General features: G+C 50.6%; 1 protein-coding gene across 2 annotated transcripts in view; it reads left to right on the forward strand.

The window, feature by feature from the left end:
• Positions 1-389: 389 nt before the first annotated feature.
• malt3 (MALT paracaspase 3) overlaps positions 390-19370 on the forward strand; it is a 142523-nt gene continuing 123542 nt past the window's right edge. The window contains exon 1 of one of the 2 annotated variants that reach the window (XM_072553158.1): positions 390-737. The gene's annotated coding sequence lies outside the window, so the exon portion shown is untranslated. The remainder of the gene's footprint in view (positions 738-19370) is intronic. The other variant, XM_072553159.1, reaches the window with a different exon arrangement.

Raw genomic sequence — 19370 nt, forward strand, 5'->3', positions numbered from 1 at the left:
AAGTTTACTTTCTCTGTGTGTGTGTGTGAAAGTTTACTCTGTATGTCAGTGTGAAAGGTTACTCTGTGTGTGAAAGTTTACTCTCTCTCTCTGTGTGAAAGTTTACTCTCTCTGTATGTGTGAGTGTGAAAGTTTACTCTGTGTGTGTGTGAAAATTTGCTCTCTCCCTCTGTATGTGAGTGTGAAAGTTTACTCTCTCTGTATGTGTAAGTTTACTTTGTGTGTGTGTGAAAGTTTACTCTCTCTGTATGTGAGTGTGAAAGTTTACTCTGTGTGTGTGTGTGAAAGTTTACTTTGTGTGTGCGTGAAAGTTTACTCTCTCTGTATGTGTGAGTGTGAAAGTTTACTCCCTCTGTCTGCGTGAGTGTGAAAGTTTACTCTCTCTCTCTCTCTCTGTGAGTGTGAAAGTTTACTCGTTCTCTGTGTGAGTGTGAAAGTTTACTCTGTGTGTGTGTGTGTGAGAGAGAGAGAGTTTTCTGTGTGTGTGTGTGTGTGAAAATTTACTCCCTCTCTCTGTGCGTGAGTGAAACTTCCGGGGATTTTCCTGACGCCGCTGCGCCCGGCGGCTGCTCAGTTTCTCCTGAAGGTGCTCGCCCGGAGCTCTCTCTCTCCCCTCCCCCGGGAAAGGGGCTGCGGAGCCGGAGAGGGATCCTGCCCCAGACACGCTCTCGGTCCCCGGAGCAGAGAGAGGGCCACAGGGACACAGAGAGAGAGAGGGGCAGAGATTCGGACAGAGGGTGAGTACCAGAGAGTTGGGAGAGAGCGAGAGGGTCTGAGGGAGGGAGGGAGCCTGAAGGCAGGAGGGATAGTCTGAGGGAGAGTGAGAGGGAGGGATGGAAAGTGAGAGGGTTTGAGGGAGGTAGGGCGAGGAAGGGAATGGGCGAATCGGAGGGAGGGAGAGTGAGTGAGCGGGTCTGTGGGAGGGAGGGTACCGACTCCAGAGAACCCTTTTTGACAGCTGTAGCTGCATAAATGCCTCAAGTAAAGTCCAATCAAAGTTCAATCCAGATTTCCTTACTTAGAAATTCCCTCCCTTCTGGAAGTAAAATCTAATATTTTGTTTGCTTTTTATTTTGTGGTGATCAGGAAAGTCGAGTTGATTTTGAGCCATGTCAAGGGGGTCTGCTGATCATTTTACACACCCTTTGTGGGCTGGGCCAAATAATATTTTGAATTATCTGATCATTTGAACCAGACAAAGTTGGTAACACAGTGGGACTTGCACTTCGGAAGAGAATTATTATTTGTAAAACTGAATTATTGAATTGGGTAGGCTGTTAGTGAAAATCTGTGGCGATGAAGGGATGGGACACAAATTGACAGCTTGTTGGCTGTAATCTGCTCTTTTACTGAGAAATGGCTTTGATATGGTGGGAGCACACCCCTAGTTTGAGTGATGCACAGGTTATCTGATATTCTGCCGTGTGTATGTTACATAAATCTAGCCGTTGTGAAGTGCTGTCTGTCTGATGTCTGGCAGGTCCATGTATGTAACCGAGGAGTTGTCTATGATGCACCCACGCATGCTTGGGACTGTACACCTGCATTGCAGGTGATCGTTCTGTGCAGAGTTTTGTGTCTGACTGCAGGTTGGGGTTGTGTGTGTAGGTGCAGGAAGCTGCCTGTTCAGCCTGTGTGGATGCACTGTCTGTGGGTACCCTGATAAGTCCCTGATTTCAGTAATATGCAGGTTGTGTGATACCCTACAGTCTGCAAGTACCCGAGTAGAACAGCAAGTACACATTTCCATTCTGCCCGTCATTAATCGTTGAACCTTTATATAAAGATCGCAGCCCAAAAGGAGGCCATTCAGCCTGTACTGGCTCTTCACAAGAACTTCACAATTTGTTCCAGCAGCCTACTGTTTCAATATTACCCTGCAAAAGTTGCCTCTTCATATATAGAATCGTAGAATCCCTACAGTGTGGAAACAGGCCCTTCGGCCCAATACGTCCACACTGATCCTCCGAAGAGTAACCCACCCAGAGCCATTCCCCTATCCTGTTACTGTGCATTTCCCCCGACTAGTGCACCCAACCGACACATCCCTGCATCCCTGAATGCTATGGGCAATTTAGGATGGCCAATTCGCCCTAACCTGCACACCTTTGTACGGTGGGAGGAAACCAGAACACCCAGAGGAAACCTACATCAACACAGGGAGAATGTGCAAACTCCACACAGACAGTCACCCAAGGCTGGAATCGAACCGGGTCCCTGGCGCTGTGAGGCAGCAGTGCTAACCACTGAGCCACCGTGCCACCCTTAATATGTATCTAATCCTGTAAGATACCATTGCTGCTTCCACTGTCCGCGATGTGTGTTGATGTGATTACAGAAACCTCGCCAACTGTCTCATTTTCCTGTCAAGTAGCGTGTTCTAACCTTCCTGCTGGTGGAAATAATGCCTTCCCATTGACTAAATCCTTCACCCCCTGGTTAAACATTCCCCCTCCCATAACCATCTCAGCAGAGAACATCCCCAGCTTTCCAAGAATCCACCCCCCCCCCCCCCCCCGCCCCCACACCTTTGCTGTTTTGAAGGGGAGGGGGAGTCTGCTCTGTGTTCCCTGGAAGGATTTGACCCTGTTTCACAAGGTGTTGCCCCAGGCTGACACACACCAGCCCAGCTGAGGCCTGACTACTGACCTTGCTTGCTCTAAGCCTGGGACTCCAAATGCTTTCTTCTTGTTTAAGCAGCTTCAATAATGTGACGTGACAACAACACCCCCCCCCCCCCCCACCCCCACCCCCGCAACGTTGTCCCTCCCCCCACCCCCTGTCTTTCCAACTCTGCTCCCTCCTCCGCAGGGTGAGTAGGGTTTGCTCTCTCTGCAGTGTGGCACTGTAAATAGGTGACATGTCAAGGGGAATAAGTGAGGGTGGGGCAGTGGGTGGTGGAGCAGTGTATACGGTGTGGCTGCTGACTGCTTGAAGTATGAAGTTAAAAATCACGCAGCACTTGGTTATAGTCTGACCGGTCTAATTGGAAGCACTAACTTTCGGAGCGCCACTCCTTCATTAGGTGATTGTGAAGGAGCAGCGCTCCGAAAGCTAGTGCTTCCAATTAAACCTGTCGGACTATAACCTGGTGTGGTGTGATTTTTAACTTTGTCCACCCCAGTCCAACACCGGCCTCTCCAGATCATGCTTGAGTTTGCGTTGTGATCCCAGGTGGGTGGTGTAAAACAGCAAAGCCCCCACCGAGAACTCTCTCACTGCACCACTCCACCTCTCTCTTCCCTAAGACCTGCCTTAGAACCCGCGTCTGGATACCTGCCCTGACAGTGACTCGATAACAAATTCTTTCCGGAGATGTGAGCTGGGCCGGCTGTTATTACCCAGAGGGTGTTTGGGATTCACGCGGATAGGAGCACATGCTGGAATCTGTACTGAAAACAACAAATGCTGGAGGTCACAGCGGGTCAGACAGCATTCATGGAGAGAGAGAGAGAGAGAGCAATTCATTACGTGTAATTCTGGTTGCACTTCTATCAGGAGGAAGTGAGGACTGCAGATCAGAGCTGAAAATGTGTTGCTGGAAAAGCGCAGCAGGTCTGGCAGCATCCAAGGAACAGGAGAATCGACGTTCCATGCCGCCTCATTCCCGAAGAAGGGCTCATGCCCGAAACGTGGATTCTCCGCCTCATTCCTGAAGAAGGGGTTATGCCCAAAACATCGATTCTCCTGCTCCTTGGATGCTGCCTGACCTGCTGCGCTTTTCCAGCACCACATCTTCTGCACTTCTATCGGAAGGATTGTGTGAAACTTGAAAGGGTTCAGAAAAGATTTACAAGGATGTTGCCAGGGTTGGAGGGTTTGAGCTACAGGGAGAGGGTGAAAAGGCTGGGGCTGTTTTCCCTGGAGCGTCGGAGGCTGAGGGGTGACCCCAGAACATCAGCAAATCCAGTGACTAAACCACTGCCATTACCAATACACCACAGCCAGCCCTGACAGCACAAAGGGGACCTGTTAATGTGTTAAAGTGTCTATATAAATGTATGTAGTTGCATCAACAGAGGGTGGACCTTCTGCAGAAGGGAGAAACAATTCCTTTTTCAAATTATTCGTTCAGATGCTTATTAAAATGTAGGTCAGCAGTTTCCTTTCTGATTGAAGATCTGCCTCCAAGCAGCGGGAGGGGAATCTACCAATTGTGCATTTGGTTATTAGCAAGTATATACTTCAATAGGCAGATCCAGCAAAAATCACAACCTTTGGAAAGGAGCTGCTTGTCGCAGTCTCTTGTTGGTGAACAGAGGTGGAGTGACTCATCTTGGGAGAGAAGTGACTAGGTTCAGTGACTTTCATCGAAGCTGTAGTGCTGTGGAGCATATCAACCACAGAGTCAAGGGGCATGTGGTTTGTTTCATACTGTGTGCTGCTTTTGATGGATATTAACACTTAATGGTGTCTGACGGGTGCTGACCCTCGCTGGTCCCTGACGGGTGCTGACCCTTGATGGTGTCTGACGGGTGCTGACCCTCGCTGGTTCCTGACGGGTGCTGACCCTCGCTGGTTCCTGACGGGTGCTGACCATCGCTGGTCCCTGACGGGTGCTGACCATCGCTGGTCCCTGACGGGTGCTGACCCTCACTGGTCCCTGACGGGTGCTGACCCTCACTGGTCCCTGACGGGTGCTGACCCTCACTGGTGTCTGACGGGTGCTGACCCTCGCTGGTTCCTGACGGGTGCCGACCCTCGCTGGTATCTAACGGGTGCTGACCCTTGGTGGTTTCTGACGGGTGCTGACCCTCACTGGTCCCTGACGGGTGCTGGCCCTCACTGGTTCCTGACGGGTGCTGACCCTCGCTGGTTCCTGACGGGTGCTGACCCTCGCTGGTTCCTGACGGGTGCCGACCCTCGCTGGTTCCTGACGGGTGCTGACCCTCGCTGGTCCCTGATGGGTGCTGATCCTCGCTGGTTCCTGACGGGTGCTGACCATCGCTGGTCCCTGACGGGTGCCGACCCTCGCTGGTTCCTGACGGGTGCTGACCCTCACTGGTCCCTGACGGGTGCTGACCCTCACTGGTCCCTGACGGGTGCTGACCCTCGCTGGTTCCTGACGGGTGCCGACCCTCGCTGGTTCCTGACGGGTGCCGACCCTCGTTGGTTTCTGACAGGTGCTGACCCTCACTGGTGCCTGACGGGTGCTGACCCTCGCTGGTTCCTGACGGGTGCTGACCCTCGCTGGTTTCTGACGGGTTCCGCTGCTGGGTGAGTCCTGAACCAGAGGTCACAGCTTAAAAATAAGGGGTAGGCCATTTAGGACAGAGATGAGGAGAAACTTCTTCACCCAGAGAGTGGTGGCTGTGTGGAATGCTCTGCCCCAGAGGGCAGTGGAGGCCCAGTCTCTGGATTCATTTAAGAAAGAGTTGGATAGAGCTCTCAAGGATAGTGGAATCAAGGGTTATGGAGATAAGGCAGGAACAGGATACTGATTAAGGATGATCAGCCATGATCATATTGAATGGTGGTGCTGGCTCGAAGGGCAGAATGGCCTACTCCTGCATCTATTGTCTATTGGGTGCTGACCCTCGCTGGTTCCTGACGGGTGCTGACCCTCGCTGGTTCCTGACGGGTGCTGACCCTCACTGGTACCTGATGGGTGCTGACCCTCACTGGTCCCTGACGGGTGCTGACCCTCGCTGGTCCCTGACGGGTGCTGACCATCGCTGGTCCCTGACGGGTGCTGACCCTCACTGGTCCCTGATGGGTGCTGACCCTCGCTGGTCCCTGACGGGTGCTGACCCTCGCTGGTCCCTGATGGGTGCTGATCCTCGCTGGTTCCTGACGGGTGCTGACCCTCGCTGGTCCCTGATGGGTGCTGACCCTCGCTGGTCCCTGACGGGTGCTGACCCTCGCTGGTCCCTGACGGGTGCTGACCATCGCTGGTCCCTGATGGGTGCTGACCCTCGCTGGTCCCTGACGGGTGCTGACCCTCGCTGGTCCCTGACGGGTGCTGACCCTCGCTGGTCCCTGACGGGTGCTGACCCTCGGTGGTTCCTGACGGGTGCTGACCCTCGCTGGTCCCTGATGGGTGCTGATCCTCGCTGGTCCCTGACGGGTGCTGACCATTGCTGGTCCCTGACGGGTGCTGACCCTCGCTGGTCCCTGATGGGTGCTGACCCTCGCTGGTCCCTGACGGGTGCTGACCCTCGCTGGTTCCTGACGGGTGCTGACCCTCGCTGGTGTCTGATGGGTGCTGACCATCGCAGGTCCCTGAAGGGTGCTGACCATCGCTGGTCCCTGACGGGTGCTGACCCTCGCTGGTCCCTGACGGGTGCTGACCCTCGCTGGTCCCTGACGGGTGCTGACCCTCGCTGGTTCCTGACGGGTGCTGACCCTCGCTGGTTCCTGACGGGTGCTGACCCTTGCGGGTTCCTGAAGGGTGCTGACCCTCACTGGTGTCTGACGGGTTCCGCTGGTGGGTGAGTCCCGAACCAGAGGTCACAGCTTAAAAATAAGGGGTAGGCCATTTAGGACAGAGATGAGGAGAAACGTCTTCACCCAGAGAGTGGTGGCTGTGTGGAATGCTCTGCCCCAGAGGGCAGTGGAGGCCCAGTCTGTGGATTCATTTAAGAAAGAGTTGGATAGAGCTCTCAAGGATAGTGGAATCAAGGGTTATGGAGATAAGGCAGGAACAGGATACTGATTAAGGATGATCAGCCATGATCATATTGAATGGTGGTGCAGGCTCTAAGGGCAGAATGGCCTACTCCTGCACCTATTGTCTATTGGGTGCTGACCCTTCCTGGTTTCTGACGGGTGCTGACCATCGCTGGTCCCTGACGGGTGGTGACCCTCGCTGGTTCTTGACGGGTGCTGACCCTCACTGGTCCCTGACGGGTGCTGACCCTCTACTGGATTAGTGGTGCTGGAAGAGCACAGCAGTTCAGGCAGCATCCAATGAGCAGCGAAATCGACGTTTCAGGCAAAAGCCCTTCATCAGGAATAAAGGCAGTGAGCCTGAAGCGTGGAGAGATAAGCTAGAGGAGGGTGGGGGTGGGGAGAGAGTAGCATCGAGTACAATGGGTGAGGGGCAAAAATGCCATCCCGTATTCCCAATTTCTCCACCTCCGCTGGATCTGCTCCCAGGAGGACCAGTTCCACCACAGAACACACCAGATGGCCTCCTTCTTTAGAGACCCCAATTTCCCTTCCCACGTGGTTAAAGATGCCCTCCAACGCATCTCGTCCACATCCCGCACGTCCGCCCTCAGACCCCACCCCTCCAACTGTAACAAGGACAGAACGCCCCTGGTGCTCACCTTCCACCCTACAAACCTTCGCATCAACCAAATCATCCATCAACATTTCCGCCACCTCCAAAAAGACCCCACCACCAGGGATATATTTCCCTCCCCACCCCTTTCCGCCTTCCGCAAAGACCGTTCCCTCCGTGACTACCTGGTCAGGCCCACACCCCCCTACGACCCACCCTCCCATTCTGGCACTTTCCCCTGCCACCGCAGGAACTGTAAAACCTGTGCCCACACCTCCTCCCTCACCTCTATCCAAGGCCCTAAAGGAGCCTTCCACATCCATCAAAGTTTCACCTGCACATCCACCAATATCATTTATTGTATCCGTTGCTCCCGATGTGGCCTCCTCTACATTGGGGAGACTGGGCGCCTCCTAGCAGAGCGTTTTAGGGAACATCTCCGAGACACCCGCACCAATCAACCAAACTGCCCCGTGGCCCAACATTTCAACTCCCCCTCCCACTCTGCCGAGGACATGGAGGTCCTGGGCCTCCTTCACCGCCGCTCCCTCACCACCAGACACCTGGAGGAAGAACGCCTCATCTTCCGCCTCGGAACACTTCAACCCCAGGGCATCAATGTGGACTTCAACAGCTTCCTCATTTCCCCTTCCCCCACCTCATCCTAGTTTCAAACTTCCAGCTCAGTAACTGTCTCCTTGACTTGTCCGACCTGCCTATCTTCTTTTCCACCTATCCACTCCACCCTCTCCTCCCTGACCTATCACCTTCATCCCCTCCCCTACTCACCCATTGTACTCGATGCTACTCTCTCCCCACCCCCACCCTCCTCTAGCTTATCTCTCCACGCTTCAGGCTCACTGCCTTTATTCCTGATGAAGGGCTTTTGCCCGAAACGTCGATTTCGCTGCTCGTTGGATGCTGCCTGAACTGCTGTGCTCTTCCAGCACCACTAATCCAGCATTTGGTTTTCAGCATCTGCAGTTATTGTTTTTACCTGGGTGCTGACCCTCGCTGGTTCCTGACAGGTGCTGACCCTCGCTGGTCCCTGTCGGGTGCTAACCCTCACTGGTCCCTGACGGGTGCTGGCCCTCACTGGTCCCTGACGGGTGCTGACGATCGCTGGTCCCTGACGGGTGCTGACCCTCGCTGGTCCCTGACGGGTGCTGACCCTCACTGGTCCCTGATGGGTGCTGACCCTCGCTGGTCCCTGATGGGTGCTGACCCTCGCTGGTCCCTGACGGGTGCTGACCCTCGCTGGTCCCTGACGGGTGCTGACCCTCGCTGGTGTCTGACGGGTGCTGACCCTCGCTGGTGTCTGATGGGTGCTGACCCTCGCTGGTCCCTGATGGGTGCTGACCATCGCTGGTCCCTGACGGGAGCTGACCCTCACTGGTCCCTGATGGGTGCTGACCCTCGCTGGTTCCTGACGGGTGCTGACCCTCACTGGTCCCTGATGGGTGCTGACCCTCGCTGGTCCCTGACGGGTGCTGACCCTCGCTGGTCCCTGACGGGTGCTGACCCTCGCTGGCCCCTGACGGGTGCTGACCCTCGCTGGTCCCTGACGGGTGCTGACCCTCGCTGGTCCCTGACGGGTGCTGACCCTCGCTGGTCCCTGACGGGTGCTGACCCTCGCTGGTCCCTGACGGGTGCTGACCCTCGCTGGTCCCTGACGGGTGCTGACCCTCGCTGGTCCCTGACGGGTGCTGACCCTCGCTGGTCCCTGACGGGTGCTGACCCTTGCTGGTGTCAGACGGGTGCTTTCCCTTGCTGTTCCTTGACGGGTGCTGACCCTTGCTGGTTTCTGACGGGTGCTGACCCTTGCTGGTCCTTGATCGGTGCTGACCCTCGCTGGTTCCTGACGGGTGCTGACCCTCGCTGGTTCCTGACAGATGCTGACCCTTGCTGGTTTCTGACGGGTGCTGACCCTCGATGGTCCCTGATCGGTGCTGACCCTCATTGGTTCCTGAAGGGTGCTGACCCTCGCTGGCTTCTGACGGGTGCTGGCCCTCACTGGTTCCTGACGGGTGCTGACCCTCGCTGGTTCCTGACAGGTGCTGACCCTCGCTGGTTCCTGACGGGTGCTGACCCTCGCTGGTTCCTGACGGGTGCTGACCCTCGCTGGTTCCTGACGGGTGCTGACCCTCGCTGGTTCCTGACGGGTGCTGACCCTCGCTGGTTCCTGACGGGTGCTGACCCTCGCTGGTTCCTGACGGGTGCTGACCCTCGCTGGTTCCTGACGGGTGCTGACCCTCGCTGGTTCCTGACGGGTGCTGACCCTCGCTGGTTCCTGACGGGTGCTGACCCTCGCTGGTTCCTGACTGGTGCTGACCCTTGCTTGGGATTCTTTCTGTATCTAATGTGTAATGTATGTTGTCAGATGCACTGATGCATGTGGTATTTATGGAGTATGTTTCAGTCTCTCAGCAGCTGCAATGTCTTTCCTTCTGTTTGAGATTCTCAGATTTGCTTGTAATTGATCAGATTGGCAGAAGTTGCCTGTGTTTACGTGGGTTTCCTTGGTGCTCCGGTTTCCTCCCACATTCCGAAGATGTGCAAGTTGGGTGGAATAGCCATGGGAAATTGCCCATAATATCCAGGGATGTGCCGGCTAGGTGCGTTAGCCTTGTGAACTGTAAGGTTACAGGGATAGGGTGGGAGTGTGGGTCTGGGTGGGATGCTCGTTGGAGGGTCAGAGTGGGCTGGATAGGCTGAGTGGCCTACTTCACACTCTAGGGATCCTATGAGTCTAAGCTAATTCCAAACCGTGAGAATAGTGTGATGTACCGTTGGGAATGCCTTTTGCGAGAGCACATTAAATACAGTTGTAACCTATTGTTGCCCGAAATCTTCCTGTTCGTGGACTAGAGGCAGAATAAATGGCAATAATATTATTGAGGTTTATAAAATCATGAGAGGCACAGATAAGGTGAATAGTAAAGGTTTTCTTTCTAAGGTTGGGGAATTCAAAACTAGCGAGCATATTTTTAAGGTGAGAGGGGGAAAGATTTGATCGGGACCTGAGGGGCAACTTTTTCACGCAGTGGGTGCATTGCGTGTGGACTGAGCCACCAGATGGTCTGGTAAATGCAGGTAGAGTTACAACATTTAAACAGTATTTGGACACAAATAGGAAAGGATTAGGAGTACATGGGCCTAACATAGATTAGCTTTTATAAAACTTGGTTGGCATGGATGGGATGGACTGAAGGGTCTGTCTCTGTGTTGTCTGAATCTCTTCAGGAGTCAGATAAAGCTGAAATGGAGGGGAGCTAGCAGAAGTTGATTCGGTACAGAGAAACTGCTGTTTTTGTCATTTAAATTTAATGACGCAATTCTGAAGTTAATGGCCACGTAATCTCAGGAACATCTTTTAAATCACTTTACAGTTAGATTGCTTTTTGTCTTTTGAATCTCAGAGTATGTTAACAATCAATGAAAGTTCTGAATGTACTTTACACTTCCTCTTTCTCTCTGAAACGATCCCACAGTCACATTTCACAGACATAACGCACACTGTTATAAAGAGCACAAACTCCCTACCTTGCAGAAAAACGTTACCCACTGGTTACCATCTGTACGCTCTTCCCAAACAAGCTTCCCACCCCACACACCAATACCAGCCACCAGAAGGTGTGCAGGTTAGGGTGAGTTGTCTGTGCTAAATCGGCCATAGTGTTCAGGGATGTGTCGGTTGGCTGCCTTAGTCAGGGGGAAATATAGGGTAGGGAGAATGGGTCTGGGTGGGTTACTCTTCAGTGGGTTAGCGTGGACTTGTTGGGCTGAAGGGCCTGTTACCACACTGCAGGGATCCTCTGATATAGGAGCTGAAGGAGGCCATTCAGCCCATTGAGTCTGCTCTGCTATTCAGTGAGATTGATGAGATTCTGCTGTTGTGTGTTATGGAGATCCATTCCTGCTGGCACACTCACCATTCACACAGTGTCAGCCGGAGCTCTCCAATGATGTGTTAACTTCCGTGTCAAAGTGTGTCTGTCTATTGAACGTGACCTCCTGATGACCAAGGCCGCTCGTCCTCCTCACTGTTGATTTTGTTGCATGGAGCTTTGAGAGCCAGGCGCAACCGTGACTTCCAAACCTGGATCAGTCGATCATAGCAGTCATTGTGCATGGATCCATTTAGTGGGCGTCTTGCTGTTGATGGCCCAGAGAGGGTTAAACACGCATTTGACCTCCGACTGTGACTATTCAGAACGGTTAAGCGCCGTGACTTAATACGTTTTTCGAGGAAAACAGTACATCCGGTGACTGTGAGGTGTACCACAGTGTTGATGTAAACCAAGAAGAGGCCTGAAGATATTTCACAGAGACAGTTGCCTAGAGGTGTTTGAGCGTTGTCATGGGGATTGTTGTATTGTCTACGCCATGCTTGAGTGAATCTGCCAGGGTCCCTCCCTCTCATTGGAGCTAATCCATCCAACATCGTCAACGTTTGCTACTAGAATGAGAAATGGTCTTAGATAAAGGGAATTGGTTTGCAAGTTCCCCTCCAAGTCACATGCCACTCTGACTTGGATCTACATTCGCTGTTGCATCATTCCTACCAGCTCTATGACTGTCTCCACGTGGACGGTAGCCGTTCAAGAATGGTGTCTTACCAACGTCTTTTCCGGGGCAATTCTGGACAGATAATGAGCACTAGTCCAGCCAATGGCACCCACATTCCCACTAACAATGTTGTTTTTAATGCCGATTGCCTTTTGCTATTGAGTAATCCCCTGTGCTGCAAAAGCAGTTTAATTGGTTTCATGGGAGTCAGGCCAAAAACATGAAACAACTGAAAACACAGAGGTTGTTGAGTCAGTTCCAGATTAGCATTGAAATGCAAAACAAAGAGGAAATATTTTGTAAGTCCGTCTTCACATTCATACGACCTTTCATTTTATTGGAAGTGGTATAGAACCTCTGACAAGTAGCCAGGCTTGAAATGTGTTGGCATTTGAGGAATGGGTGTCAATCAAGTCAGTGTTGAAACACTGAGAGGAATTCTCACCAGGCAAGTGGCAGGAAGCTGTGGATTGTTTGTATGTGGAACATTTCTTTGATTGTAGATTGCAGGGGGAAAGGCAAGAGAGAGCCCTCAAAAACAAAGAGGGTGACAGTGTATATCTTCATGATGCTGTGCATGATCAGGCGACTGACTGTGTGGAGTTTGCACGTTCTCCCCATGTCTGCGTGGGTTTCCTCCGGGTGCTCCGGTTTCCTCCCACAGTCCAGAGATGTGCAGGTCAGGTGAATTGGCCATGCTAAATTGCCTGTAGTGTTAGGTAAGGGGTAGATGTAGATGTAGGGGTATGGGTGGGTTACGCTTCGGCGGGGCGGTGTGGACTTGTTGGGCCGAAGGGCCTGTTTCCACACTGTAAGTAATCTAATCTAATCTAATCTAATCTAATCAGGTAGGCCTGGTCCTTCTCTCAAAAAAAACAATCTGTTATGGTGCAGCCCAGAGGCAAGTCTGACAATATGTTAAGCCATTTTATTTAATATGTAATACTCGTTATGTTCTGTTTCTTTAAGACTAAATTGCTAATTTTCTTGGAATCTGCCAAATACAAGGAAATGCAATAAAAGGAGAGATGCAAACACTTATCACCTGGAAAGCTCTGGCAAGAATGCCTGAGACAAAAGGCAACTAGAGAATGGGGAACGGTTATATGTTGATTCAGGCATTTTGAAGTGTGAATATGACTGTGGGTGTGGTGCCTGACTCGGGGTGTATTATATGGGAAGAGATAGTCAGTGTGTTAGGAGTTTTGTGATGTGTCCCAACGAATATAACTCTGACTAACCTGGTCTCTGCCTGACTAACCTTTAACCTCTGAGTTAAGCAATCACACCCCACCAGGTTATAGTGGTTATGGTTGTGTGATTTTTAACTTTGCACATTCCAGTCCAACACCAGCATCTCCAAATCATGGTTAACCTCTGAGGTTCAGCAAGTTTGGGTGTGTTTTAATCAGCAGAAAAGAAACTGCAGGTTGATTTACAGGTGAAGCGAGATGGGGAAAGCCAACACAATGCTTTAAATAATTTACAGTGAGTAAACATACGGTTAAACGATTTAGGATAGAGCTTTTCTAAACACAGAAATGGAATGCAGTGTTGGAGTGTGTGATTGACATGATCCCTGGCTCAATGTTTAAAGGTAGTTTCCAGATGAATGGCTGAAGAAAATGGGACTGAAGGGACAGAGCTAGCATGTGGGGTTAGGGTTATTGCACGTGTAGAAACCAGAAACCAGCACGCACTGGTTGGGCTGAATGGCCTGTTACCATATTACAGTTTTTTGAAGTTCAAATAAATCCACTTGCCTTGCCTCATCCAAGAGCCAACCCAGAGGCGTTAGGGCCAGGAGCTGGCCATTCGCTCCTGCAAGCCATTCTTGAAATTCATGGCGGGTCAGAATGTGGCCTCAACTCCTTTTTCCCACCTCCCCATTCACCATTTCACTCCCTTGTCAGTCTGCCTGACTCAGCCAAAGATGTGCAGGTTAGCCGGATTGGCCTTGCTGAGTTGCCCATAATGTGTAGGCTAGGCGGGTTAGCTATGGGAAATGCAGGATTACAGGGATAGGGTAAGAGGGTAAGAATGCTCTTCAGGGGGTTGGTTTGGACTCGATGGGCCGAAAGGCCTGCTTCCACATTGTAAGAATTGTATGATTCAATGACTGAGCCTCCACTGTGGTCTCAGGAAGTGAGTTCCACAGACTAATGACCGTCTTGAGAGGAATTCTCTGGAATGTGATGTCTGTGCCTGTATTTAATATAGTGAATCTCAGACAATGTTGATAACAGCATGTTAGACCATAAGACATAGGAGCAGATTTAGGCCATTCACCCCATCAAGTTTGCTCTGCCCTTCAATCATGGCTGATAAGGTTCTCAAACCCATTCTCCCGCTTTCTCCCCATAACCCTTGATCCCCTTGATACTCAAGAACCTATCTATCTCCGTCTTAAGTATACTCAATGACTGGCCTCCACAGCCTCTGTGGCAGTGAATTCCATAGATTCCCCACTCTCTGGCTGAAGAAGTTTCTCCTTATCTCCATTCTAAAGGGTCTTCCCCTTACTCTAAGGTTGTGCCCTCGGGTCCTAATCTCTCCTATCAATGGAAACATCTTCCCAACATCTTCTGTGTCCGGGCCATTCAATATTCTGTATGTTTCAAATAGATCCCCCCTCAATCTTCTAAACTCCATTGAGTAGAAACCCAGAGTCCTCAAATATTCCTCATATGTTAAGGTATTCTTTCCTGGGATCATTCTTGTGAACCTCCTCTGAACATGCTCCGGGGCCAGTACATCTTTCCTGAGATTATGGGGTCCAAAACTGCGCACAATTCTCCAAATGTGGCCTGACCAGAGCCTTATAGAGCCTCGGAAGTACAGCTCTGCTTTTATATTCAAGTCCTCTTGAAATAAATGCCATCGATACATTTGCCTTCCAAACTACTGACTCAACCTGCAAGTTTACCTTGAGAGAATCCTGGACTAGAACTCCCAAGTCTCTTTGTGCTTCAGATTTCTGAATTTTCTCCCCATTTAGAAAATAGTCCATGCCTCTATTCTTCCTACCTCACACTTTCCCACATTGTCCTCCATCTGCCACTTCTTTGCCCACTCTCCTAACCTGCCCAAATCCTTCTGCAGCCTCCCTGCCTCCTCAATACTACCTGCCCCTCCACCTATCTTTGTATTGTCTGCAAACTGAGCCAGAATGCCCTCAAATGTCCTACAAATCTGACCCAGTAACCCTTCCCGACAGTCCATGGAGATTTCTACATTCCTCCGACTTTGACCTCTAGTTTCCAGGCCCACCCTAGCTCCACACTTGGGTTTTGAGAAGATTTGTAGCTCAGGTTGAGGTTCAGGTTGTAACTTTGCTCACTGAGCTGGAAGGTTTGATTTCAGACATTTCATCACCATGCGAGGTAACATCATCAGTGAGCCTCTGGTGATGCGCTGGTGGTCCATCCCGCTTTCTATTTGTGTCATGGTCTGTTAAAGTGGAGGATATCATTTCTGGTTCTTTTTCTCAGAGGTTAGTAAATGAGGTCCAAATTGATGTGTTTACTGATGGAGTTCTGGTTTGACTGCCAGGTTTCTAGAAATTCCTCCACGTGTCTTTGTTTAGCCTGTCCTAGAAAGGATGTGTTGTCCCAGTTGAAGTGGTGTCCTACTTCATCTGTGTGTAAGGATACTAGTGATATTGAGTCATGTCTTTTTGGTGGCTGGTTGGTGTTTGTGTATCCTGGTGGCTAGTTTCCTGTCTGTCTGAACCATAAATGATATCACCCATCCACCCACAAATAGAAAGTGGGCTACACCACCCATGCCTCATCCGGAGGCTCACTGATGATGTTACCTGGTACAGTGATGAAACGTCTGAAAACAAACCTTCCAGCTCAGCGAGCTAACTTACAAACTCCACACTCTGTGGCTGTCCAGGCACTAAAGAAGGAAATTTCCTCTCAAACCTCTCTGTGACGTTTCTTATTTCAACACTACCTCCCCCACCCCTCCCCCTCCCCCAAAGAAAAACACAAAACCTACTTCTTGGACCAGGTTTTTTGTCCATGTGTTGTGGAGTATCGCTGCTGAAATGCTGGTTGCTATTTATCAACATCATCTTTGTTCATCCCATTAGGGATTGGTCTTGTATCAAGAGAGAATTGGACCTGACCGTTTCAGGTCCTCCTCCTGTCCTCAGTCTGATGATAAAACAATCGGCATTTGGTGTCATTGAAAAATTTGGAAGGTTGCTTGGGATTAAAGTTACCTCTTTTTGTCTCCTTTGTTAATTTGGTGTCAAATTTTGGTTTGGTAAAACTTCTGTATAAATGCCTTGGAACGTTTTGCTAAGTCAAAGGTACTATATGAAGGCATATTTTTATTGTGGCAGTTAGAGGGAACAGTTAACAGGACTGGCGCTCCATAGTGCAGTTGTATTCTGTATATTAAATAGAACGTCCTTTTTCCTCTTTCAGTTGTCAAGTTGCTTTAATAGAATTTAATCCAAGAACACCGTGGGCATGGTGGCTCAGTGGTTAGCACCAGGGTCCCAGATTCGATTCTAGCTTCGGGTGACCGTCTGTGTGGAGTTTGCACGTTCTCCCCATGTCTTCGTGGGTTTCCTCTGGGTGCTCCGGTTTCCTCCCACAGTCCAAAAATGTGCAGGCCAGGTAAATTGGCAATGCTAAATTGTCCATAGGGATAGGTGCATTAGTCAGAGGGAAGTGGGTCCGGGTGGGTTGCTCTTTGAATGGTCGGTGTGGACTGGTTGGGCCAAAGGGCCTGTTTCCACACTGTAGGGAATCTAATCTAAAAACAGTTAAAGCACAGAGGGAGACCTTTCGAGCTATCCCTCAGCAGGATCGACTCCATCACACTGCTCCATTGTTTTGTAAATTCTTTTGATTCCTTGTTGATCCCTTTTCAAAATCACTTCCTCAGGAGGCAAAGGAAATTGGGCATGTCAGTAAAGACTCTTACCAATTTTTATAGATGCACCATAGAAAGCATCCTATTTGGATGCACCACAGCTTAGTTTGTCAACTGCTGTGTACAGGAACCTACAAAACTGCAGAGGGTTGTGAACACAGCCCAGTCCATCACACAAACCAATCATCCATTGGCTCCATCTACACTTCCCACTGCCTCAGGAAGACAGCCAACATCATCAAAGACCCCTCCCACCCCGGTTATAATCTCTCCCACCCTCTTCCATCAGGCAGAAGATACGAAAGCTTAAACACACGTACTAACAGATTTAAGAACAGCTTATTCCCCGCTGTTTAAATTAGACTTCTGAATGGACCCTACACATTTTAAAATCTAATGTTGATCTCTCTCTCTCTGTGCACCTTCTCTACAGCTGTAACATTGTATTCCTCGCTCTGTTCCATTATCCTGATGCACGCTGTATGGTATAACCTGCCTCAAAACAAAACTTTTCACCGTACCGAGGTGCATGTGACAATATTAAATCAGATCAAATCAATGGATCTGCCTCTGCTGTATTCTCAGGCACTGGATTAGTGGTGCTGGAAGAGCACAGCAGTTCAGGCAGCATCCAATGAGCAGCGAAATCGAAGTTTCGGGCAAAAGCCCTTCATGAGGAATAAAGGCAGTGAGCCTGAAGCGTGGAGAGATAAGCTAGAGGAGGGTGGGGGTGGGGAGAGAGTAGCATAGAGTACAATGGGTGAGTAGGGGAGGGGATGAAGGTGATAGGTCAAGGAGGAGAGGGTGGAGTGGATAAGTAGAAAAGGAGATAGGCAGGTCGGACAAGTCAAGGAGACAGTAACTGAGCTGGAAGTTTGAAACTAGGATGAGGTGGGGGAAGGGGAAATGAGGAAGCTGTTGAAGTCCACATTGATGCCCTGGGGTTGAAGTGTTCCGAGGCGGAAGATGAGGCGTTCTTCCTCCAGGCGTCTGGTGGTGAGGGAGCGGCGGTGAAGGAGGCCCAGGACCTCCATGTCCTCGGCAGAGTGGGAGGGGGAGTTGAAATGTTGGGCCACGGGGCGGTTTGGTTGATTGGTGCGGGTGTCTCGGAGACTGGGCGCCTCCTAGCAGAGCGCTTTAGGGAACATCCTGTCCTTTGATTTACAAAACCCAGGAGCCCGGTTATTACGGCTTTCCCAATCTGTCCTCCTGGTTTCAGTGATTTGTGCACGTGTAACCCCCAAGGTGTCTTGTCACTGCCTCCCCCCCCTTAAAAACTTTAACCTGTCGGTTTTTTATTGTCCCTCCTCGCTTCACACCTCTCTGTTGTTAAACTACATCTGTCACATGTTTGCCCCGTCTGCCGTACTGTCCATGTTCTCATGAAGCCAAAGGCCAGACTCTCAGAATAAAGAAGGGGGGGTCGCGCGTTTGAGACGGAGATGAGGAGGAATTTCTTCCCCTCCCCCAGGTGAGTGAATCTGTGGTGTTCTTCACCCCAGAAGGCTGTCAGGGCTGGGTCGTTCAGTATGTTCAAGGCTGAGATGTTCACCTGTAACGGAGCTGTGGGTTATTGGAAGAGGGCAGGAATGTAGAGTTGACAATTATCTTTATAACCAACCTGTTCGGAGTTGTTAGCAAACACCTATGGAGTAGGTGGGGCTTGAATCTGGCCTTGGTCCAGGGATAGAGATGTCCAGCACGGAAACAGACCCTTCGGTCCAACCTGTCCAAGCCGACCCGATACTCTAAGTTAATCTGTCTTATTTGGCCCATACCCTCTCTAAACCCTTCCTATTCATATACCCATCCAGATGCCTTTTAAATGGTGGAATTATACCAGCCTCCACCACTTCCTCTGGCAGCTCATTCCATACACACGTCACCCTCTGGATAGAACGAGTAGGGACGCTGCACTGTGTCACATGAGGATCATGACCACTTATGATCTCATCAAATGGTGGGGCAGACCCAGTGGGCTGATTGGCCTACTGCTGCTTCTAAGTTTTATGGCTTCTCAGAATGTCCTCCTCACAGAAGTTTTGCAAATTCATCGGTGGTAATACTGGACCCCCGAGTATCTCCACTCTAGGCTTTCAGCGTGAGAAAAGCCCACTGTTCAGTGCAGCTGCGTCTCTGTTCCCTCAGCCAGTTTTATATCCAGGATGTTCATGGGGTTTATTAAAGTACCTCCATCTTTACTACAGAATGCACCTGCTTCGGTCCCCGGTGACACACAAACCTCAACCTCCTGTCTAATTGGGTTGCTGGTGTAAGAAATGGATTCAAATCATATTCTATCCAGTTTCACTTTCACTATGGCAAGGCCGTTGCGTTGATTTTTTTTTTAAAACTCGATTCTCTGCTTTCAGTATTTGAATTATCTCCATTGTGTCATTCTTTCCCAGCCCAGAAATGCTCGTTCAGAATGGTTTTGTAGAAACATTGCGTTTATCTGAATATCGAAAATACGGGTTTGTGAGAATTTGCATAGCAGACTTTAAATCTTACACCATCTGGGGTTGGTTGTTCTGACAAGTGAATGGGGAGATGAGAAGGCTTTAAATAACTACTTAATCTGGTGTTAACATTGCTGTCGTTTATCAGTGACGAAACTTTGAGACGCACTCGTCGAAGGTTAGCAAGTGTCTTTTTAATTCACTCGTGAGAAATGGGCGCGGCG

The sequence above is a fragment of the Chiloscyllium punctatum genome, chromosome 33 (assembly GCF_047496795.1).
Source record: "Chiloscyllium punctatum isolate Juve2018m chromosome 33, sChiPun1.3, whole genome shotgun sequence".
In the NCBI taxonomy this organism is placed as follows: Eukaryota; Metazoa; Chordata; class Chondrichthyes; order Orectolobiformes; family Hemiscylliidae; genus Chiloscyllium; species Chiloscyllium punctatum.